The sequence below is a fragment of the Cryptotermes secundus genome, unplaced genomic scaffold, assembly GCF_002891405.2.
Source record: "Cryptotermes secundus unplaced genomic scaffold, Csec_1.0 scaffold49, whole genome shotgun sequence".
Taxonomy (NCBI): domain Eukaryota; kingdom Metazoa; phylum Arthropoda; class Insecta; order Blattodea; family Kalotermitidae; genus Cryptotermes; species Cryptotermes secundus.
In genome coordinates this window covers 2,216,772-2,239,016 of record NW_019744106.1, presented here as the reverse complement: position 1 = coordinate 2,239,016, position 22,245 = coordinate 2,216,772, and the positions used below count along the sequence as shown (strand labels likewise).

Sequence of the window (22,245 nt, the reverse complement as noted above, 5' to 3'; positions counted from 1 at the left end):
ATGATTTAGGCATGTCGAAAGACTGGAAGATAATGCAATGCCAAAGTGTGTGTTAAAAGTAAGACCAGGATGAGATGGCCAGATGATGTTCAGAACGACCTGAAGAAGATGAAGATGAAAGGATGGATAGAGAATATGAGGAATAGAGAGCAGTGGAGACTGGTTATAGAGGAGGCCAAGGCTCACCCAGGGCTGTAGTGCCGAGTGGTAGGTAGGTAGGTACGTAGGTAGATAGGTATTAGATGTAAACTTGTTCCCAGCTGTGCTATACAAACTCGTGATAACCGACACGAAGCGGTGGGTCAGGCCTTGTGATAGCCGAATGAAAGCGCTGGATACCAGTCACCTCACTGAAAAGGCGGGCTGTGGCAGTTTTCTTATCGCGCCTACATTGATGTCTAGAACTGATCTCATTATATCTCTATCGAATACTGGAAAAAACAACAACAGCAAATAAGCCTACGATATATATTGCGAAGAAACTTCACACGTAGAGCTAAACCAGAAATTCGATAAAGCATGCCTTGCACTCTTCCCAGCTAGCTATGCAATCACATTTTGTTACTCACCTTAGGGTGTCTTGGTGGCACAGGCAGGATCTTGTTGGAGTATGGCAACTACCTGCAGGCGATGTCGACCTGAAATTAAACACATAATTTTGATATTTGTTGACATATCGTACAACACGTGATATTCCTCATTCTGCTGGTTGTGGCACATGCTTGCCCCTCCAACTTTCCTGTCGCCATCAGCACGACAGTGGACGAAATTTTAGAAGGAAAATGAAAAATGGGGCACAAACATATCCAGAATATAAAGAAACAGAAGAGGAATGAAGAAAACAGTTGTACAAGGAAATAGAAGGAGAAGCAGAAAGACCGCACAGGAAGAAAGGAATACATAAAAAGAGAGAATAAAGAGGATTAAAAAGTGTACCAAATAACCGGAAAATATAAGGTAAAAGACAGAAGAAAGAAAGCCTTTAAAAACTGCATCCTGAACGTAAGAGGCAAAAATTCAGAGCAAAAAATGGGAAAACTTATAAATAGATAAATACGTAAAGGAGCAACAAAGAAGAAAAGTAGGAATCAAGGGAATTTGATCCTAATGGTTTTAACGTGTTAAAATGGACTTCCAAATGGATTTCCTCTTAGATCTTGTTTTCATACGTTATTTATAAAATGAAGATCGTGTATAAAGCGAGAGTCCGAGTGTGCTCGCTGTAAATAGATTGGATCTGGTGGACTGCAGTACGTAGACACAAAATACAATTCTTCCACAGATAACGTACAAAATCACAGTTTTCCATATACGAATCGTACAAGAGGATTGATTGAATTACTGCACACCTTAACGAGAAACTACACAACTGTCTAATAACTATGATATTTCTTGTTGGCCACCTCTGATTTTTCTTCTAATATCCTCACCGCACAAAACTTACTGAAATCAATAAACGGAATTCACTTCTTTGAAATATGTGTCTACCCGACCCAACCAGATGTTTGGAAGTGCTTATTTATGACTTCAGTTGGCAGAGGTAAAAATATTTTTGATCTTTTCAAAGCAGAAAATATTTCTTGGAATTTATCACATTCGCAGCGAAGCTCGAAATTTCACACATGAAATATGTAAATAATTTACGATAGCGCCTCTAAGAGACAGAAGTCTAACGCTTTGAAATGTGCAATTCCTGGAACAGATTTCTAGACTTCGGTTTCTTTATGGAAAGAAGGGGTTCAGGGAACAGCTTTTTGCGTATGTTTTCCTTCTAACATTTCGATGAATATATATTTTGGTCGCCTTGAATCTACATCCTCTAACGGAGTCCTTCGGATTCCCACGGTAACTCGAACACGTCCACTTCCTCTTCTATCTACTGCCCTTCAACTAGATGTGTTTTAGGAGACCTTGTTGGAGTATTAAGACCGCCTCTATGGTCTAGGGGTCAGACTTCCTGGCTACAGATCCAGAGGTCCCGGTTTCGATTCCCGGCGCTACCAGATTTTCTGAGAAGTAGTGGGTCCCGAACGGGGTCCACTCAGCCTCGTGAGAACAACTGAGGAGCTATTTCAAGGAAATAGCGGCTCCGGTCTAGAAAACCGAGATTACCGCCTGTGGGGATCCGTTGCGCTGACCACGCAACACCCTCTACCCGCTAAAGTTGGCTCTAACTTCGTCGACAAACGGCGTTAGCTCAGTCGGTATAGTTCGCTTGAGGGCTACAGGCCACAGAGTTTGTTTTGTTATCCTCTCACCTCCTTTAAGGAGTTTCAAGTAGCCATTTTACAAGATGTTTTCGGAAGCATTTATTCCATCCCCCCTTTCTATCCATATGACCAATCTAGTCTCTATTTCGACATTTCACCAACCTAGGTGATCAGAATAAATTGAAGTTTTTAGTTGTCTAATATCCTGAGGAGTTAACTTCATCTTTGACGTAAGGTCCCTTGGAAAAATGGCCGTAACACACTGCAGATGAGATAATTGGATTGGGTTAATGCAGTTTAGGAGAGGGAGAAATTGTTTCCACTTGTCAACACGGAATAAACGTTCATGTTTTATAAAAGAAAACATCAATTTCTTAAGCTCAATCAGCTACTCAAGAAGGATCCTGTTTCTTTAAAGTAGATACATAGCGATAGTTTTTTTTTCTCAGATCTTCAACCTTACTAATTTTCGTCACCAACATAGAATTTCGCTCAGACTACATATTAATGTATTCTAGGTATGAGATTACAAAGTACTGTGGCGTATTTGCTCAAAGCAAGAATTGTGAAGACACAGAAAAGGCCACTGCTAGGTAGTGGCTGTGTAACATGCAACAAGGCAGTAATTATTGGAAGCGGTGTTTTCTGTGTGGCTCGTGCCGAGGCTATATAATGAGGGCCAGCTGTCATATGATGGAGACTTGAGACGGCAAGCCTGCGAGAGCGTGAACCGGAAGGAGAGGAATATCCACTGTTCAAAGACGTTGCCAAGCAGCGAAGTGAAGACTGACTGAGAACACTACTCTGTGTGCGATAGTAATTTGTAAAGCGTAGTCAAGAGTTTTGTGACAAACTGTCAAATAAATCACATTACCAGTCCAAACCCCTTCATATACTCACACTTACCACGTAAGAGTAAAAATATTTCAAGGAGTTTTATTGCATTTAAAACATTTCTTAAATCTCGTCCGTTCGCTCAGTAGCAGTATGATGGGGAAGCATAGACATTATGACAGAGACAATAAGAAACGGAGCGGATGGACAGGGCATGTAGCAAGAATGGGGCGAAGAGCGATGCATATAGGATATTGGCGGAAAGCCAGAAGGAAAGAGACCACTGGGTAAACCAAGTCGTAAGTGGGTGGAAAATATTAAAATCGATTTTAGAGAGATAGGATGGGATGGATTGGATTGATCTGGCTCAGGATAGGGACTAGTGGGCGGCTCTTGTGAACACGGTAATGAAGCTTCGGGCTCCATAAAATTCTGGGAAGTTCTTGAGTAGCTGCACAATTGGCGGTTTCTCAAGAAGGGCTCAGTTCCATGAGTGAGTGAGTGAGGAAAAGGAACTCTCTTATTCAGGGAATTTAGGATAATTATAGCATAAAATCGTGCTACACCGTTGGTTCAAAATATTCTCTTACTTAATATACACACGTGACCTCTCTAGAAATCCAGGGTTTCCAGTTTTAAATAATGTTTCCGTCTACTGTTTGTGTGTAGATATAGAAACATATTAAACAAGAGTTCATTAATATAGCGCATTTCAAAATATGAATGTGACAGAGCGGAATCTGCTATTACAATCAATGTGTCACTTTATGATTTGGTACGGTACATAGGTCACATCAGCTGCAGAGTTTATTTAATGTCCCATGAAATGATAGGATATTTGAAGTGACGAATATGCAAGTCAATGTTCTCGTTTTGTTCGAAAGAACGAGCGAACTAGCCTAGGTTTAGATATTTCAAATAATTACCAGCAAACTAAAAGTGTTAGGAAAAATGGCGCAATTTGAAATCCAGAAAATGTTTTAGTAAAATCAAATGCTCACTTAAATTTGCAGACAATCTGCACCCTTAGAAGTTTATTCGCCTCCGTTTCGTCTGTATTTATTCTTTCTTTCTTTCTTAATCTGCTCCTCTTATACCTTTTATGGTGTGGAGGTTAAGTAAATTTTATTGTCTCTTAATCTAAGACAGACGGTAGGACGCCTTGGGCGGGGGATCAACCCGTCGCAAGGCCGCTACGTAACATAAACAGAATAAACACAAATATAAACAAACATCCATGCCTTAAGTGGGATTCGAATCCACGATCGCAGCGTTCGAGCGAGCGAAGACAGTGCATGCCTTAGACCGTGCGGCCACTGCGATCGGCTGTTTGTATTTATGGAGGAGTGAATAATGGATTTGCAGTTTCATTCATGTAATTATTAATACATATTTTAATTTGTTCATTCCATTTGATTTTCTGTAGTGTGAAACAATCTGTAGAATGACTATAAAGGACTCGTTAAGGTGCATTTAGTGGCCTAACCAAGGCATTATTACCGTGGGACCCAGACCCTCAATTTATACACCTGTATATACGGTATTCTCACAGGTGGTTTCGGGCTTAGACCGAGTGGGATCTTTCGATTTCTGTTTATTTGAATTTCAGAAAACCACAAATTAAACAGCAATATCATTTTACGATATCCTTTCCAATTCAATCTCTCACAATCATTCTGCCACATGTCAGTCGGCCCTAAAGAACCCTAGTACTGATAAAACATGTCCAAGTATCAAAATTTAACAGTGCATCATATAACAAAAACGTGGGCCTCTATATTAAACCTCAAGACACTGCTGGTTCTACACGGAAGACATTCTTAGATGTATTAAAAATGAATTCAAATGTTAGATTTATTGTAATTGCATACATGTGCGAGATAAACGTGAGTCGCTTGAGTCCCCTGTATTAATATTAAAACTTACTTACTTACTTATAGAGCTGAGCTCTCCTTGAGGAGAAGCCAAATTTACACCACTCACGAATTTCCCAGCATTTTATGGAACCCGAAGGTTCATTCCCGTGTTCACAAAAGCCGTCCACTGATCCTTATCCTGAGCCAGATCAATCCAGTCCATATCATCGCATCCTATTTTTCTAAGATCCATTTTAATATCGTCCAACAACCTACGCCTTGGTGTTCCCAGTAGTCTCTATCCTTCTGGTTCTCCCATCAATATCCTATACGCATTCCTCTTCGCTCCCATTCGTGCTACATGCCCTACGATATTAAAACAATAACTTATAAACTGTAAACAGGTTTCTCTAGTCTCTCACCTTTATTGTGCTAAAGTAAACAGCCAAGGGCTCTCCATCTAAGAAACTAAGATGCATTCAGTGCATAACTACAGCGTAGAAGGCGCTGAATATAATTCGAAATGCAAAGTGTCTTGACTGACTACGTGACGAAATGAAAAAGGATTGGGTAAGACTACAACGAAAAAAAAAAAAGTGGAGACAACAGACAAAGATATCAGAACGAAAAGAAATGCAAAGAGATAAAGAAGCTATGTTGAATACGGAATGGGCAGAAGTGGTTGAACCGGGGCTTAAAAGGGAGATTTTGCTGCATGTTTACTTCATCATAAGCTGAAGTCATATATTCACTCTTCTCTGAAAACTGCAGAGGGTGGCGTCCGTAGGTTAATCCTGGATAAATCTGATACACGAGCCATTCCTTTATTTTCAAATTAACATGATTTATGTTAGGTTTATGGGGCACGCGGTACCGTAGATGGTTAAAGCTGAAGCTGGAAACTCGCGGTTTCGAGTCCCGATGAGGTCGTTGGATTTTTCAATTGACCTAATCCTTCCCGCCCCACTCTGTGGTCGACTCAGCCTCTAACAGAAATGAGTACCAAGAATTTTCCTGGGCGGTAAAGGGCAGCCGCGCGTTAAACTGACAACCTTAATCTTTGAGCCGAGTATCTAGATAATGTGGAACCCTTAACATCTAACAAACCTATGGGTCTCAGAGGCCAGTTACAGGAATAGCTTTACCTTTTTAATGCTAGATTTTACTCAGTATTCTACGAAATTGTCAAGAACCGCTTGTACCGAACACAGTGATTTAGATTTTGATTCGGAAGGTAGTCAGTTCGAATCTCGGTTTTCTAAATAATGCAAAGGACTTTCGGATTATATGAAAGAAAAGCGTTTGATCATCTAAAAGACACTCGATATTTGAAGAATTGCCCTGGATCATGGAGTATCTGATTCCTGCAGCTATATGATGAAGAGAACGCTAGAATTATCCTGAAGATTTCGTGTCTTCTTCATCGTTACCCTGACCAGAACTTCTTCTTGGCTATCATCAATCATGAAGCTTTATTAATCCTATATTACAGCCCCTTACTAGATATATTATAAAGGGGGACTAGTCAGCATTCCAGTTACAAGATACATCGTCTAGAACCATCGAACTCCTCTGACTGAATTGAATTCGGTTTTCAATTCAATTCAATTCAATTCAATTCTTTATTATTTATGTGCCGAGTCAACAGCCGCAAGGCCAATTACAGACAGAGCACAGTGCGGATGAAAGTAATTACATTATAGACAAACTTATTAAAGTCAAATACAAATTACAGGTAAGTACTTGGAAGAAACAATATAGAAGGAAAGTGAACAAACAAACAAATAAATGATAATTATAACAGTAGTAATAATTTCATTATCATTAAACTAAGTGTTATCAATGCGATCAATGATAGAAACTTCTCTCCCGTCTCTGAAAATTAAAACAATGCGCTTTTGTGTATTCAAGAACAGAAATAATACGCTACGGTGGAAAAGTGGGGTACGGAAAGAAGAAGATCCTTATGTAAAATCAACTTGGTTAAGGTCAAGATAAATTTTCATCGTTAACATAACCGGACTGCGGGTAAATTCTGAAAATGTTTAGGATGTGTTCCCGAAAAAAAGACGAAACTATCTTCGATGAGCGAGGGTAAGCCTAAGAACCACTTCTAGTGTATTTAGGTTTTCGTTTTGTGTTCAGAAATTTCACAGGGCTATGTCTTTTGCTGGAATTATATTACTGGGGAAAGGATCTCATTGGATTACTATGATTAAGAATGGAACGAGAAAGAGGCGGTTGTACTATATTGCCACATGATTGCGTAACAATATACGAGATTTGGATTGGTAATTGGATTCATAGAAAACATACAGACCATAAATAAGAATAAATATAGCGCTATTGCTAATTCACCCACTCTACAATTCACTAGGGTTGAGCCATAGAAACAGCCGTTTCAAAGTAATACACGCACGGAACAATGCAATAAAGGGGTTATGCAACGGCTCGGTGAACACACTTCCGCATAGGTGCAATGACGTCAGATCCCAACAATGTTTAACTATCACGTGACTAGTGTTTTCTGTGTGGTATACGCTACGCAACAGTAGAACCGCGTTTTCTGCATTGTTAGTGTCGCAACATGGTAGTGCTCAGCACCAATGATGTTGGGGTCCATAATACGGGATGTTACGTCAAGTGGATCCACAGCAGGATAGATACCTAGCTCAGCAATAGCTTGCGACAACACAGATGTAGCATCCAAGTGAGCAAAGGTGGTAGCAGGAGCTGGATCAGTTAAGTCATCAGCTGTCACATAGATGGCCTGTACTGATGTGATTGATCCCTTCTTTGTGGTGGCGATCCTTTCCTGCATGGTACCGATGTCAGTTGCCAAAGTTGGCTGGTAACCCACGGCAGAAGGGATTCGGCCCAGGAAGGCTGATACCTCTGAATCAGCTTGGCTGAATCTAAAAATGTTGTCAATGAACAGTAAGACATCCTGTCCTTCTTGATCTCGGAGTCCGCTGGCAACTAAGGAGAATCAAGGAGAGTTTTTAACTAAGTTCCGATGTTCCAGGGTGATTGAACAAGAACTGTCAAAAAGACTACATAGTGATTTGAAGTGATACTTTCTGTGTAGAGATCCGTTGTTAGGGGACGACTAGTGGAAACAGAATCCTAGTGCGTGTGAAAAGCTGAACTGTAAATCGTGCAAATCAGTGATAGCGCTGTAATAAGTTTGATTAAGGGGACTTGTAACCGAAATGCTAATGGGTCCAATCATCCGATTTAGAACCCCCTATTTTCGTCACGCGTAACCGCCGAAACGTGGCGATATATTAGACACTCTGCTTTAAGGTCGTGTGCAAAGTGCAGGGAGAGTGTTAGCAGGTGTCGACCTAGGACGAGCAGAATACCAAATAGCAAAAAGAGTAGAACGTATGTGCTGCGTGACAGCTGTAAAAGATCACTTATTTGGGTGGCTGCTGGCTGCGAAATCGGTTGGGCATCTAGTTCACAATGGTCTGTCGAGTGTAATAAAACGGAGTGCCTGAGAGACGGAACAGAAACGTCGGACCGGTAAATCAAAGAGAGAACGTGAAAGAGAGTCGTAATAATGAAGTCAAAATGCGTGGTGAAGTGAAGAGACCTGGATCCTTTGCTCTTTTCGTGTAGTTCACCAGAGAGAATCGTGCTCAGCTTTCTACTCTACATTTCAAGCGAAATACACGGATGGCGGTTTAAAGTCATCATATCACTGATTTAAAAAGTACTTCCAAACAGATTTTAAATTTTCTAGGTGGTTAATTACTGACGATGAGCCTTTTCTTTGGTTGTTGCGCCGTGAGGATGTGAACAATGGTACCGAAAATGCGGAGGTACAGGTTGGATCCATCTCTCTGAAGAATGAGGCAGCATACGCCTCCGAAATTTCGGGAACTTTAGTCACATCAACAAGTCGTAAGAACAAGTGAACAGAGTGAACACCATATTTTCTTCCGATAAATATTGTTGGAATTGCTTCAAATCAGTTTTCTTGCTGCGAAACAACTGATTAGAGAAAACTAATTTTCCTATTTCAACAGAACAGACAGTGACAGACTTAGAATATTTGAAATTTGATACAAACCAGAAGCTGGATATATATTATTAAAATAAAGCTACAGTGCTTTGGGTATGGAAATTTACAGAACAGAAATCATCTGAATTCAATAAGGTATCTTACATTGCTCCACTATGGAATATACCTTCACGAGATAAATGCTTAGATATTTCGAAACGAAAAAAGTGAAAAGAAAATTCTGTAAACAGTAAATGCTTGAGCATAAATGTGGACATAGTGAACAAAAAATAATAAACTGTACAAATGTAACTCAGCTTAAACAATACTGGAGTGTACATCTTTAAAAGCAGACGAAGAAGCGAGCAAAAAGACAGAGGGACAGAATCCCCACTTGAGGTTGCCGGACAATAGGCACCTAAAATTAGAAAATGTACTGAGAAAAGTGGGGAACGCGGTAGCGTAGTTATTTGAGGCATTATGCTACAAGCCGGAAGGTTGCGGGTTCGAATCCCGAAGAGGTCATTAAATTTTTAAATTGACATAATACTTCCAGCCTAACTATGGCCCTGGTGTCGACTCAGCCTCTAACAGAAATGAGTACCAGGAATATTCTTGGAATGTTCTTGGGGGTAAAGGGCGGCCGGCCCGTAGGGCTGACAACCTTACCGCCATCTATGAGCCGATTGTTTAGAAAATGTGGGAACCTCAACGTCTCACAACCCTATGGGTCTCCACGGCCTGTTACAGGGATACCTTTACTTTTTTTTACTGAGAAGAGAAAAGGTAGCAGAAATAGAACCGCTGCAACGGTGGTGGTATTGCTAGCAGTATCGATAACAAATAAATTGATTTAAATTAATGAAAATGTTTTTGCATTCTAAGAATCTGTGCACCACAAAACTTGGTATTACGTGTTACGTCAAGAACCATAACTCAAGAGTTTAACCTTACAGAAAGAAGTCCTGTATACTGAACGGGTTCTATTGTATGGCCCTGCTAGGGATCACAACTTCACGAACTCAATGACATATATTCATACTTGTAAATAAAGTCATATACCGATGATAATGAATGCGCAAACATATTTTAGATGGAGTTTATGAAGTAGGAACTGGTGTGGGCCTTAAATTAGTGGGGGACAAATAAAGATAAATTATTACACAACTGAAGTAGCATATTTCGACTGTCTTTCCCGGAATATAATCATATAGCATTTTCAGATTAACAAATTTATTTAGCAGTAAATTTCTATATTTGTGTTCTGAAGGTGTTTCTTTCGAATTTCAACTGTTCTGAGGTTTTCGTAGCTTTTCTCAAACCCTGCAGGAAAATTACGGAATGGTCCCTCGAATAAACCAAGGTGCTTTCTTCTATATCCTTTAAAATGCACTGTTCACCGGTCCATCCTACCACTGCAAGGGACACAGCCTGATATGCTGGCGGTGCCGTAAACTAAGTCACAAAAGTAAAACATTTTCCGGCATATTACGAGTTCACGTGGTACTGAAAATCTGCTCACAGTTTACATTATTTAATTAAGAACATGTTGTTATATACACATATATCAAAGAGTAGAGTAAAGGGAGAAATAGTGTTACTTCAGTGCTGGATTTCGCACATACGACATTCCTACATGGCAGATATTTCTGGAGATCTGTTTGCTCACAATCGCCCAACATACAAAGAGACAAAGACCAGTGAAAAGGAAGATGGGTGTTAGCTGCTGGTAGAGGGTTTGCTGCTGTTAGAAACGGCGAATATTTAAACCCCATTCCGCCCCTTTCACGTTCTTTTCTGCTCCCCCTCATTAGCCTAATCACACTGTGAATTTGTACCAACACTTACACCACACAAGCCCGTCAGCCAGCCATTATGCTCCCTTGTTACTACTACAAGTCCGCTTTCCTCAGCCATACTCATCCATGCCCCCAGTTCCCTAGTACCACATATTTCTTATATAGCCTTGTCAATTGAAAATGTGAACAAGAAGATATGGAGGATGTGAAAGGAAAGGACGAAGACAAGTACAAAGCGAATATTTGGCAAAGTGCCTCGTCACTATGTTTTGCATGTGGCAGTCACCTAAAGTGCCTAATCACAAATTGTTATACACTTGGTCGTCGACTTCCGTTCTGACTGACAGGTCGTAAGTCGATCTGGTCGTATGTCGGCCATATATTTATTAACAGTATCTTTTAAACTTTCTAATCTCTTTATCATCTTTAAAATTTATTTTTAAAAAATTTGCATTTCAATCATGTTTTATTTTTCATTTTTATGTGGTCGTAAGTGAGGCCGATCGTTAAGTCGCATAGGTCGAAAGTCGACGACCAAGTGTATATTACAGTAATCTCTTTCTTCTCGATGCAAAAACTTATTTGGTAAGTTGACAGTTCCTCACTTGTTGAAGAAATTGCCCGCTTACAAAGAACCGGATAAGTCTTTATTGCATTCGTGAAATCTCACGAAGTCAATCTAGTTCACAGCCTAACACCTTACTTCTCTAACATCTATTCCAATACTGTCTTCCAATTGAGATAAAGTTCTCTTAAGTGGCCTCTTAGTCTGAAATTTTCTGACCAAATTATTTTATGGATGTCATCGAGTGCGTTCTACATGTCCCGTCCGTCAGTCTTCTTTGATTTGATTTCCCAATTAATAAGGTACAAAATCCAAATTATGGCGTTCTCCTTTATATAACTTTCTTTCAACCACCTGTCACATCCTCTCTTATATTTAAATACACACTTCAGACCTTCGCTCTCAACTCCCCAGTGTATGTTCTATTATGGGAACCACACTTGTTCTCCATTGTCAAAGGTAATTTCCTATTTAACTAAATAAGATTTACCATTATCTTCCAATTTACTACAAGGCATTCAATTTGGTAAATTCCCTTGAAGTGTCCGCCTAAAATCTTCGATGCATTTCTCATCTATGTCAAACTCATTTCATATCTCTTCTTCTTATAATCCTTGATCTGAGCACTGTAACACTACAAGGTCAAGACATACATGGCGAGGTTCCTTATTAAATACTGTTCGTTGGGAATAAAGAAACAAATTAATTGGCTCATAACACACTACCAGCCAAGCCAGTGTGAGCAGTCTGTCAACGCATACTACACTGAAATTCGCCAACAAAAGTACGAGTATATTAATATACCACACACTATCCTGTCTGATGGTTCCATGTTCTTTTCCTTCAGCCCATTGCGACATATGATCTCTCTTTAAATAGGCTATGACCTCATACTTTATCATCTGTCTGCATTTATCATCCACAATAAGCAATAATTGGACCCCATACTCCTATTAAGGATAAAGCTGTACCTATGTCTAAGCCTCAAATCATCAACACATATGAGAGAACTGAGCTAAATTCTATGGACTGTGAATTTCGACAAAAAATGAAAGTAAATGCTCACTGGAAAAGAGTAATATAAAAGATAATACTAGACCAGATAATTAAGAAATTTTCCACTTTTTCGGAACCCGGAGATCCGCTGTGAACACAAGGGGACATCAGTGGAACCTATCATCCAAAGCCACCTGAATCCAGTATGAACTCATACAATAACGCTTACATAGACACTTCAATACTTCCTTCAACCTAGGCCTATATTGCAACAATATACCCTTTCTTTCATTTTCCTAAGTTTTTGTATATATAAACTGAGCATTCTACAAAATGTCATTAAACATGGGTGACCCAATCTTCCAATGAATCGATCTGTACGAAAGTTCATTGAAATCTCTCAGCAGGTTTGGAAGATGAAACACAAGGCTGGAGAAATGTGTGACTGTGGTATGCTAAGGGAGCTGGGAGCGCATAAATACATCCTGGCAATAATCTGGAAATGCCTTAGGCAGTCTAGACGCAACGTTCATTTGCTGCGTCACTCAGCACTGAAGCTGTGCAAGCCTGAAGTCCGTCTCTGCTTTCGGCAGTGCTGAAGCTTTGGTGGAGAACAGATGGATGGTTTGATGTATATCAGAGTAAAAACATGAATTTTCCAATAATACTCACCTTCACCTATGCTTCATAAGATGCTTTGCTATCGCGTCTGCAAAAAGCAATGACGTAAGTTATATTATGCTCCCAGCTAATCCTTCTTCTCCTGCATATCATCCACAAGTTTTTGTCCAGTAATTTTTCCTATGATGAATTTTCGGTGTATGTTATCTTGGTATTGAATCTAACTAATCAATATTCACTGTTCTCTACTGCCGGCACAAGCGTGTGTCTTCTGCCACACAGCCATAAGAGTGATAACGTGTTTTTTCTTCTTTCTTTCTTTTTTGTAAATTAAAACTGTACGCCGGTCACGGTAGCCGAACGATCTAAGGCATGTACTGTCTTCGCTCGCTCGGAAGCAGGGACAGTGGATTCGGATGTTTCCTGTGAGGTACGAACTGAATTCTTAAATATTGTTCTTATACACTGCCGGTCACGGTAGCCGAGCGGTCTAAGGCATGTATTGTCTTCGCTCGCTCGGAAGCCCAGATCGTGGGTTCGAATCACACACAAGACATGGCTGTTTGGTATGTGTATTTCTTTATTCTGTGTTTGTGTTGTCTGTGTTAAGGTAGAGGCCTTGTGACGTGCTGAGCACTCTTCCAATGAGTCCTACCGTCTGTAAAATGATCAAAATGAGAAAAAAAAACTTGACACCGTAAGGTATAAGAGGAACGGATTAAATAAGTAAATAAATTAAAACTAGAAGTTAGAGCAGAGTTCGAGTCCCGGTAGGGGCAAGAATTTTCACTTCTCCATGTCGTCCAGACCGGTTATGGAGTTCACCCAACCCTCTATCCAATGAGAACCAGGGGGCTTTTTCCCCGGGATTAAAGCAGCCAAGGCCTGAAGCTGACCACTCAACTCCAACTAGTGCCGACGTCAAGAAAATGTGTATCTATNAAAAATATAAGAAATCTGCAAGGGTAGAGACCGTGAGAACCGGTAAAAGCAGACTGTGGAGGCGATGGAGGCGATACGTTCCTCCGAAACGTCGGTTAACACCACATATACACGGTGCCAAATCCCAGAAGACTGCTTTCTTCATAAGCAATGCTTGTTTATAAATGTGTAGAAGCTTGTGATTCTTGCGAAAATGCTACATTGTGCATGGAATATTGGCTTCATTTTTCTGTATAACTACGGTTCGAAACATGTTTCGCTTCTATAAATGCTAAAGGGTTTATGCTTGAGGCAAAAACAGAAATTTACGTGGACCTTCATGTAAAGTGAACGCTATTTTTGTCACATTTTAGACCGAAACAGACAGTTTCAATGAAGTTAAGTAACTCCCACCAATGTAAGTTTTCATAAAGATCCGTTCAACTATTTCTTTCAAACATTCAGAAGGAGAGATGAACACTGTAGCAGGGGCTCGGCAGCTTTACGAATGCTCCTAAAAATACAATCATCTAAGTTTTTAATAGATACCTTAAAGTTATAAATATCACGGTTCTCATTTGCATGAAAAACTTATTTCTTCATTTTACAGTAATTATTCTCATTTATATTTGCTGATAATATAAAAAAATAACTTAGTACTTATGTTTTGTCTTCGTCCTTCAGGATCCACGTATCTGGTAAGCATTACCTGTCCAGATACAGTGCCAGATAGAGGCTTCCTCTGTGACCTCTATTAATTGAAATATTTTTGTTACTTTTCGCAATATTTCTGACAACATTTGTGTAAGCCCAGCCTTTGTATCGCTTTTAATATGATATTGGATATCCTCTATTCTCATATATTCCCAGCATTTAATCCTACGAAGAGCTTTTACAAGATCGATAAAACTAAGCGTCTTTCCACGTCACGGTCCCTCCTTTTATCTTCATATGATCCGCTTTTCATCAACAATATTAGCCATACTCTATATGATCGGCTTTTTCTAAACCCATCTTTTTCTTTCATAAATAAATACTGTGATATAATTTGAAGTGTTTTATTTGTTTACGAGTATTATCCATGTGAATATTTCATTGCCTTCACTTACGAGACTAAACTCGCATCCAAAAATGTTCTCGTTAGTTATTAAGGAGGCTACTTTATAGGAATGTGGCAGTCCCTAAACTTGGGATTGTGCAACAGGCAGCAGCAAATGAAATAATTGCAACACAGTTACTAGACTATGTGAGAATTTCAATGCCAAAATATTATATCACCGGTCACGATAGCCGAGCGGTCTAAGGCATGTACTGCCTTCGCTCGCTCGAAAGCCGGGACTGTGGGCTCGAATCTCACCCAGGGCATGGATGTTTGGTGTGTGTATGCGTTTATTGTGTGTTTGTGTTGTCCTGTGTTTAGGTAGAGGCCTTGAGACGAGCTGCTCACCCTTCCAAGGAATCCTACCGTCTGTAAAAATGATGAATTAAACTGAGATATCAGCCCTATGCTCCAAAGTGGGAGCGAGAGAAAAACATATCAGAGAGAACTAGACTAATACGTACGAACTGCTGAGAATAACATTTGGAAGTGAGGGAGAAGAAATAACAGTAGAATGGAGACAATTGCGCAACGAAGCTTCAAAGAGTTTGCACTTCGTTAGGTACTACTGACATGACCGATGGAAAGGGAATAATATGGAGGAATATTCAGCATGTACGAGTACGCACAAAATCTGAGTCGAGAGAACAAAACGAATAAAACGTTGCGGAGGACTGAGAATGCGTGGAAAGAGATGAGCAGATGTATTCTTAAGAAATGTGATGTGAGGGGTGCGTATTGTACCCACCTGGCTCAGTAACTACGGGCCACAACGACAAGATACACAAGGTTTATGGTGCCACAGAGGCTTCGAATTTCTTGACCAGCTTGGAGAATATCAGTTTCTCGAGGATGACACTATTGCATGGATTTTTTTTTTGTAAAATTTAAGAGTAAGGAATTCTTCCCTGCCACATATAATAAGCAGCATTTTTTTATACTGACAGTCATAGTAACTGATTTTAAGTACGTTGTGCTGTACTGTAATCTTATTAAACTTCTTGTCCGTCCGTCAACCTAAACACTTGTTTTGATACGGCAAACAATCTTAATAACTGACTATGAATTTTAAAATATTTCAGCTAGAAATTTTATTCTAAGAATTTTATATCGTGGCATGAAGTTTCAAAACTGGAATAATTTAACAAGACTGCTAGACAACAACACGGTTAGTACGTTCCCATAGCAAATAATAAGCACGCAAGCCCACAGCGGTCAAACTACTCGAGAAAGTTATTCTGAAAATAGTCAAAAGACACCATGGAGAAAGAGGTCTACTTCATGCAAGTCAGTTTGGTATCCGTACTCGTCACAGTATGACACTTCAGTGTATGGTCTAACCAACTAAGTGACATTAAACTTCTACAATGACAGGCCTATGACTGCTGAATTTTTCGATATAGAAAAAAAGCCTTTGATATAAGATGGCACCTTGGTTTGCTATATAAGTAAACAAACAAACTCCATGGCTTTAGTCGGCAAGCAAACTATACCGACCGAGCGACCGCCGCTTGTCGGCGCAGTTAGTGCCAAGTAGCGGCTCCGGTCTAGAAAATCCAAATTAACGGCCCTGGGGATTTGTTTCGCTGACCACACGACACCATCTATCCGCTAAAGTTGGCTTGCTATATAAATTATCTAAATTAAAATTTTCGATCAGTCTAATGAAGCTTATTGGCTCTTTCCTTTCTCAGAGGTAAAACTTCTATGCCAATGGATGTAAATTAGGTTGCCTCTAGGTATCTTTGCTGATGACACCTACATATATGCGACGGACAGCGCAAAGGTATATGTGTCCAGAAAGCTTCAGTGTGGTCTCAGTGTTACTGAGGCATGGTCCGAGGGTTAGAACATGAAAATCAATGATGATAAGACTCAGGACGTCTATTTTTCCCCTAGATTTGTGTCCCCTGAGGCTCATCTTACATTGAATGAATATATGATCTCCTTCGTCAATAATGTAAAATATCTCGTTGTAATCTCTGATAAGAGGATTAAATTGAGCCTGCACATAGATATGATTGAAGCCAAGGCCTTCAGAAAATTTATTAGAATCTGCTCCCTATTCAAAAGTAAGTGTTTAAAAACTAATGTTATACCTTAGCGTCCTGTTGCACTGATTTATGTCCATGATTTATTCCAGCCGTCTTACAGTGCATACACTCATCCACTTCACTCTTCACTCCCGCACTACATGTTTCGGCACAAAGGTGCCATCTTCAGGTGCTTTTTGATTTAGGTTAAAAACTAACTAAGTTAAACTAAGTTTAAAAACTAACATTAAAATAACCCTCCATAAGGTATTGATTAGATCAGTAATAAGGTACGCTTGTCCCCCCTGGGAATTAGAGGCAGGCACCTACGTATTAAAATTACAGCGCATAAAAAACAAGGTTCTCCACACCTTTGGAAAATTTCCAAGGTACACACCGGTCCGCGATTTGCACACGGCTTTCAGCCTTCCGTATGTATATGACTGCATAACAAAATTGTGCAGACGACAAGCAGAGGTCATATAAAATCATGAGAATGAACAGGTTCACAGCGTAGGACAAGGTGAAGCACGACACAGAAAATATAATAGGATTAAACGTGGCAGCGGTCAAGTTTACGACTTTTAAATTAACTAAGCTACCGCTATAGCATAATTTAAATAGTATAGGCATGGTTTGCTTTGCAAAATCCTGGACTGACAAAGGACTTGGATGGTTTTAAAAGGAAGAATTTTGGTAATATGTCATATGTGTGATATAAACTTGACAATGGCAAGCATATACATGAGACAAACCCAACCTCTCGTCAGAGAGGATGTGTCACGAGTGCTATGGCCGTAAGGGTTCAGCTGTAAAATCTAAAACAAAGGCTCAGTTCGTGATCCTCAAGAGCCTTTGCGCCAAGAAGAAAGTAAAGTAAAGTAAAGTAAAGTAACTCTGACTCTGGAAAGCGCCCAAGACCACATCTTCCATGCACACCATCCCAGGACTCTTCTCCGCCGCGTCGCTACACAGCAACACACAGCAACACCAGGAGCTTCAGCACTCCTAGGCTACACAAGCCTCCACCTCCTCCCTTGAGGCACAGCTAATGACAAGTACGCCAGTCATTTAGGAATTCTACCGGCGTGTTCGACGTAGTCTCAGAAGATCATGACAGAGCTGAATGGGGCCGGGTCAGAAGAAGACAGAATAATGCCCATCACAAAAGTTGTATTAAAACTCATGAATAAAAATGGCAGCTAGACTTTATAAGCCCCTCGAAAATGATACACTCGTCCTCTCGTCAGAAGACGTGCCCCACATTGACAAAATCACAACTGTCTGACAGTAACAGAAATTTGGTCTTGGCCCTCACAAAAGGCTTGAATGACCATCTCCCGTAATGTGACTGACTCTGACTTTGACTTCATTTTACTTGACTTGAAAGGTTAGTATGAGTCGGCTGGTAGTCTTGAGTTGTATTCTTAATATTAGCTATCTGGCAACGACTAGTGAACAAAGACAACACCTTATGTAAGCTATATATCTGTAAGAATGTTACAGTTATTTGTGTTCACGCATTATAAACTTTTAATAAATCAAATTATCAATCCAAATCCTGTGTCTAGTCACTAAAATGTGAAAATATTAATTAAATTTAAAATTTAAATCTGTTATAACTCCTTTTATTTTAAAGTGTGCAAGATCTAACAACAAGAATTGTTAATAACTTCATACCATTATATCCATAGAGACTGCTTAAGTTGACAGTCTATTCTTAAACTATTCTTGAAATAAAGCAATTTTTTATTTGAGCCTCCATCAATATTTTGCTACTGGCATTTTAATCTCATTTCTCATACATGCCCTGTACTTTCATGACACTCATCTATACTACTTCTCCTCTGCCTTCTGTTTTACTGTCAGTCTCCTACATATTGATCCACAAATCACAGCTGGTACTCCCAGCGGTACAACACAAACTGCCGCTAATTTCAAGGCCAGTTTAAATACGTCGGCCTGGGAGTCATGTCTGAAGCTACAGACAGTTTCGCTTGAAAAAATAAACATTTGTGTCAAATGCTGTTCAGAATCGTGGCAAGCGAGGGTTTTAAAGCTTTGTGTACGATCTTTGAATGATTTATGTCAACCTGATGACGTCAATCATCATGTAGCATGAAAATTCTTGAGAAAAATCTCTTAGCTAGTCAAACAATTTCCGACCACTTATGGAACCGGAAGATATTATCGCATTCACAAGAATCCGTAAGTGGACATTACACTGAGACAAATGGATCCAGTCCGCATTGTCACATCAATTTTTATAAGTCCACTTTAATATTATCCTCTAGCATCAACGTATAGTAGTCTCCTCCATTCTTATTTTCTGATTAAAAATGTATGTGCCTTCTGTGAAAGTAATCCCAGTACACACTAGATGCTCTTCCCAATGCAGCCTACTCCATTTGATGGTACGTAATGATAAGTACAAATTATGAAGCTCGTAATTTTTCAATTCATATCTCAGTCTTCATAGCGATGGGCTACGGGCTGGAAGATCGGGTTCCGATTCGAATCAGAGGCATGAGATTGTTCTCCTGTGTACAGCGTCCAGACCGGGTCTGGAGCCCACCAAGCCACATACCCAACGGGTACCGCGGGCTCTTTCCGGGGGTGTGCGGCTTCTTTGCGTCAAGCTGATCGCTCACCTTCATCTAGTGCCGAGGTCAAGACTGCCACAGCTATACCCCAACCCTCCATACCTCTTCATGTCGTGGTGCTTGATCAGTCAAGTACAGGAACAACTTCACATTTAATTTATCCTGTTACTTATCCTCTCCCATGCCCAAGTATTCTCCCCGTTACTTTGTTTTGAGGTGCCCAAAATTCATATTGAGAATAAGTAGGTAAAGTTGTCCCTGTGTTTAACTAATTAAGCACGGTGGTATCCGTCTACAGTTCTCTCAGTATCACAGTCCAAACATTTCGAATTGACACTAATGTCAGAATTTATTAGTGTCACTATTTTTATTTCGCAACATCGACGTGATTTTACTGCTGTTAGCAACTCTTGAGCACTAGCGTCATAACGCACTCGGATGGCAAGGGAACTGAACGCTCACTGTGAAGCACAGAGTTTACAGCCGTGCTCCAGGTGGGTCAGAAGCACTTCGCGCCCCATCTTCTCCAAGTGGCAGAGATGGTAGAAAGATAGAAGGGAGGAAATAAACCAAGGATGAGAAAAATAAGGGAAAATGAAGAAAAAATAAAGGGCAGAAAGAAGGAAGAAATAAATAAATAAATAAAGATGAAGGAAGAGGGGAAAGAAAAAGCCGAAAGGAAGAGTAATAAATAAAACGGAAAGAGGGACAGACGGCAGGCATAAAGGACGAGAGAAAGGGTGAGGCGAATGACACGAAAGAAGAGACAAAATATCCGAGAATAGTGTCTTATTGTAACATTATAGTAAAACTGAACCTGTTCAGTGTTCTTGTACCCAGGTGGCTCTCCCAACTCTCGTGAAGTTTCGCGCCCTTTTCATCCCCACCGCATGATTACGCGCATTGTGTTTTGCCCATTTGTACATAAGTTTGCAGCGCAGGTTCCATGTTCCCTACGGATAGAGACATCCCAATGTGCCCATTCGGGTCCAATTTCCGGCCTTTTTGGATAATGGCGTCGCGGCTTATCAGCTCGAATGGCGTTTGTCCCATTCTCCGAATTATTCACTGGGTCTCGAAAATGGAAAGTGGAAAGGCAAAGCTGCTTTCATGATTAGCGACCTCTGAATGAGTGTATAGAACCTACATGCACACTTTGGCCGTGCCTTAACTCAGGTCGTTAGTCGCTCTCTTCTAATCGCCCAATCTCCGGTTCGATCCTAGGAGAAGTCCATGTGGAATTTCTGGTGAGAAGTGGCGCATGGGTAGGTTCTGTTCGAGTTCTCCCCTTTTAAGTTACCATTCTTCTTATGCTCCATTCTCTCACGTATCATTCGGTTTCGGTACAACGGACCCATTTTCGACTTACGTGTTGTCACCTGTAGGAGTGACTTATAAGACGGGTTTTGGATTGGATGATTGGATTTATTGCACCTTATCCATTGACACAACTCGGGACTACAGGTAATTGCAGCGCTATCACTGATCTACACACTTTACAGGCCACCGTTGCACGCGCACTAGGTTTCTCAGCCTTCACTGTCGGTGTTCTGGCAACGTCACTTCACATCACACATAAAGCCTTCTTTTCACAGCCTAATCCCTTTCTTACCACTATTCTGCAGCTGCCAATTCCGAACACTCAACTCAATTCAATTTTCTGCTCCCAAGCTCATATCCTGGTATTCCATACTGCTCAATTTAACTCTACTTTATAACCACTTTGTACGGACCCCACTGAGAACACCGTTTTCTATTTTCCCGCAATGTTTTAGCCGTGTTTACTGTACTATTGCATAGGAATGGTCGCGGCGCGGACAAAATGAAAAACAGCTTCTCTGATGTTAAGGAGTGTTCACCGCGGGCACCTGTTTAACGAGTCGTTGCCTAGCAATGGGTATACATGTCACAGTATCAAGAAGCTCAGTCTCATCCCATGACAAGAACAAAACGTAAAAAATAGGATCAACTTGATGTATTCTTCATCCTGACCGGTGAGATACAGACGTTAGGCTTCGTGAGATTATGTCCGCTAAAAGAAACACTCCTTCACTCTGTTCCTGCTAGGTAAAACTTTGAGGCTTGAATAAGTAGCGTTACTGATTCGTATTCCAGAGGCCTGAAGTTCGATTCCCAATAAGCCAAGTAATATTCTGTCTGAAATTTCAGATTTCTTAAATTCTTTCAAATAAATGTTGGGAAAATGTTAATATACAATTGGTGTATACAAGTATATATATATATGATCCTTCGATTCTATATCCTTCGCGAGTTATTCATTCACAATCGCCTTCCCCACTCAATGCAACGGAAAACATGATATTAACACAGCGTCGTTTTAAAATTTAAAAACGTGTGATATTCAGAACTACTGGATGAAATGCTGGGAAACCTTGAAAGAGGGTATTCATAATAAGCACTCATCACATCATATGGAACAGAGCACCCAGTGCCACCGGTCGGGTGGAAGAGGGAACAAATCCAAATGCTGAAATGTGGACATGTTCCCTTTTCAGTTAATTTGATAAGTAATGCCATACCCAGGATATATGTGACTTAAGGAGAACTTCATTCCCCTGAAACTCTGGAGATGTCAGCACTGCAAAGGATAGCAGGTATAATCTAAATGAACTGCCTGCATTAGCATCAATTCGGCCATGACTGTCCGTTTGAGTAGTGATAATACTGTAACATGATGA

General features: G+C 40.2%; 1 protein-coding gene across 6 annotated transcripts in view; it reads right to left on the bottom strand.

Moving 5' to 3' along the window:
- The window catches only part of LOC111874353 (5-hydroxytryptamine receptor), a 644,097-nt gene that overhangs the window by 259,807 nt on the left and 362,045 nt on the right, over positions 1–22,245 (bottom strand). For all 6 annotated transcript variants that reach the window (XM_033755419.1, XM_023869793.2, XM_033755421.1 and 3 more), the window contains one exon: positions 570–638. The gene's annotated coding sequence lies outside the window, so the exon portion shown is untranslated. The remainder of the gene's footprint in view (positions 1–569; positions 639–22,245) is intronic.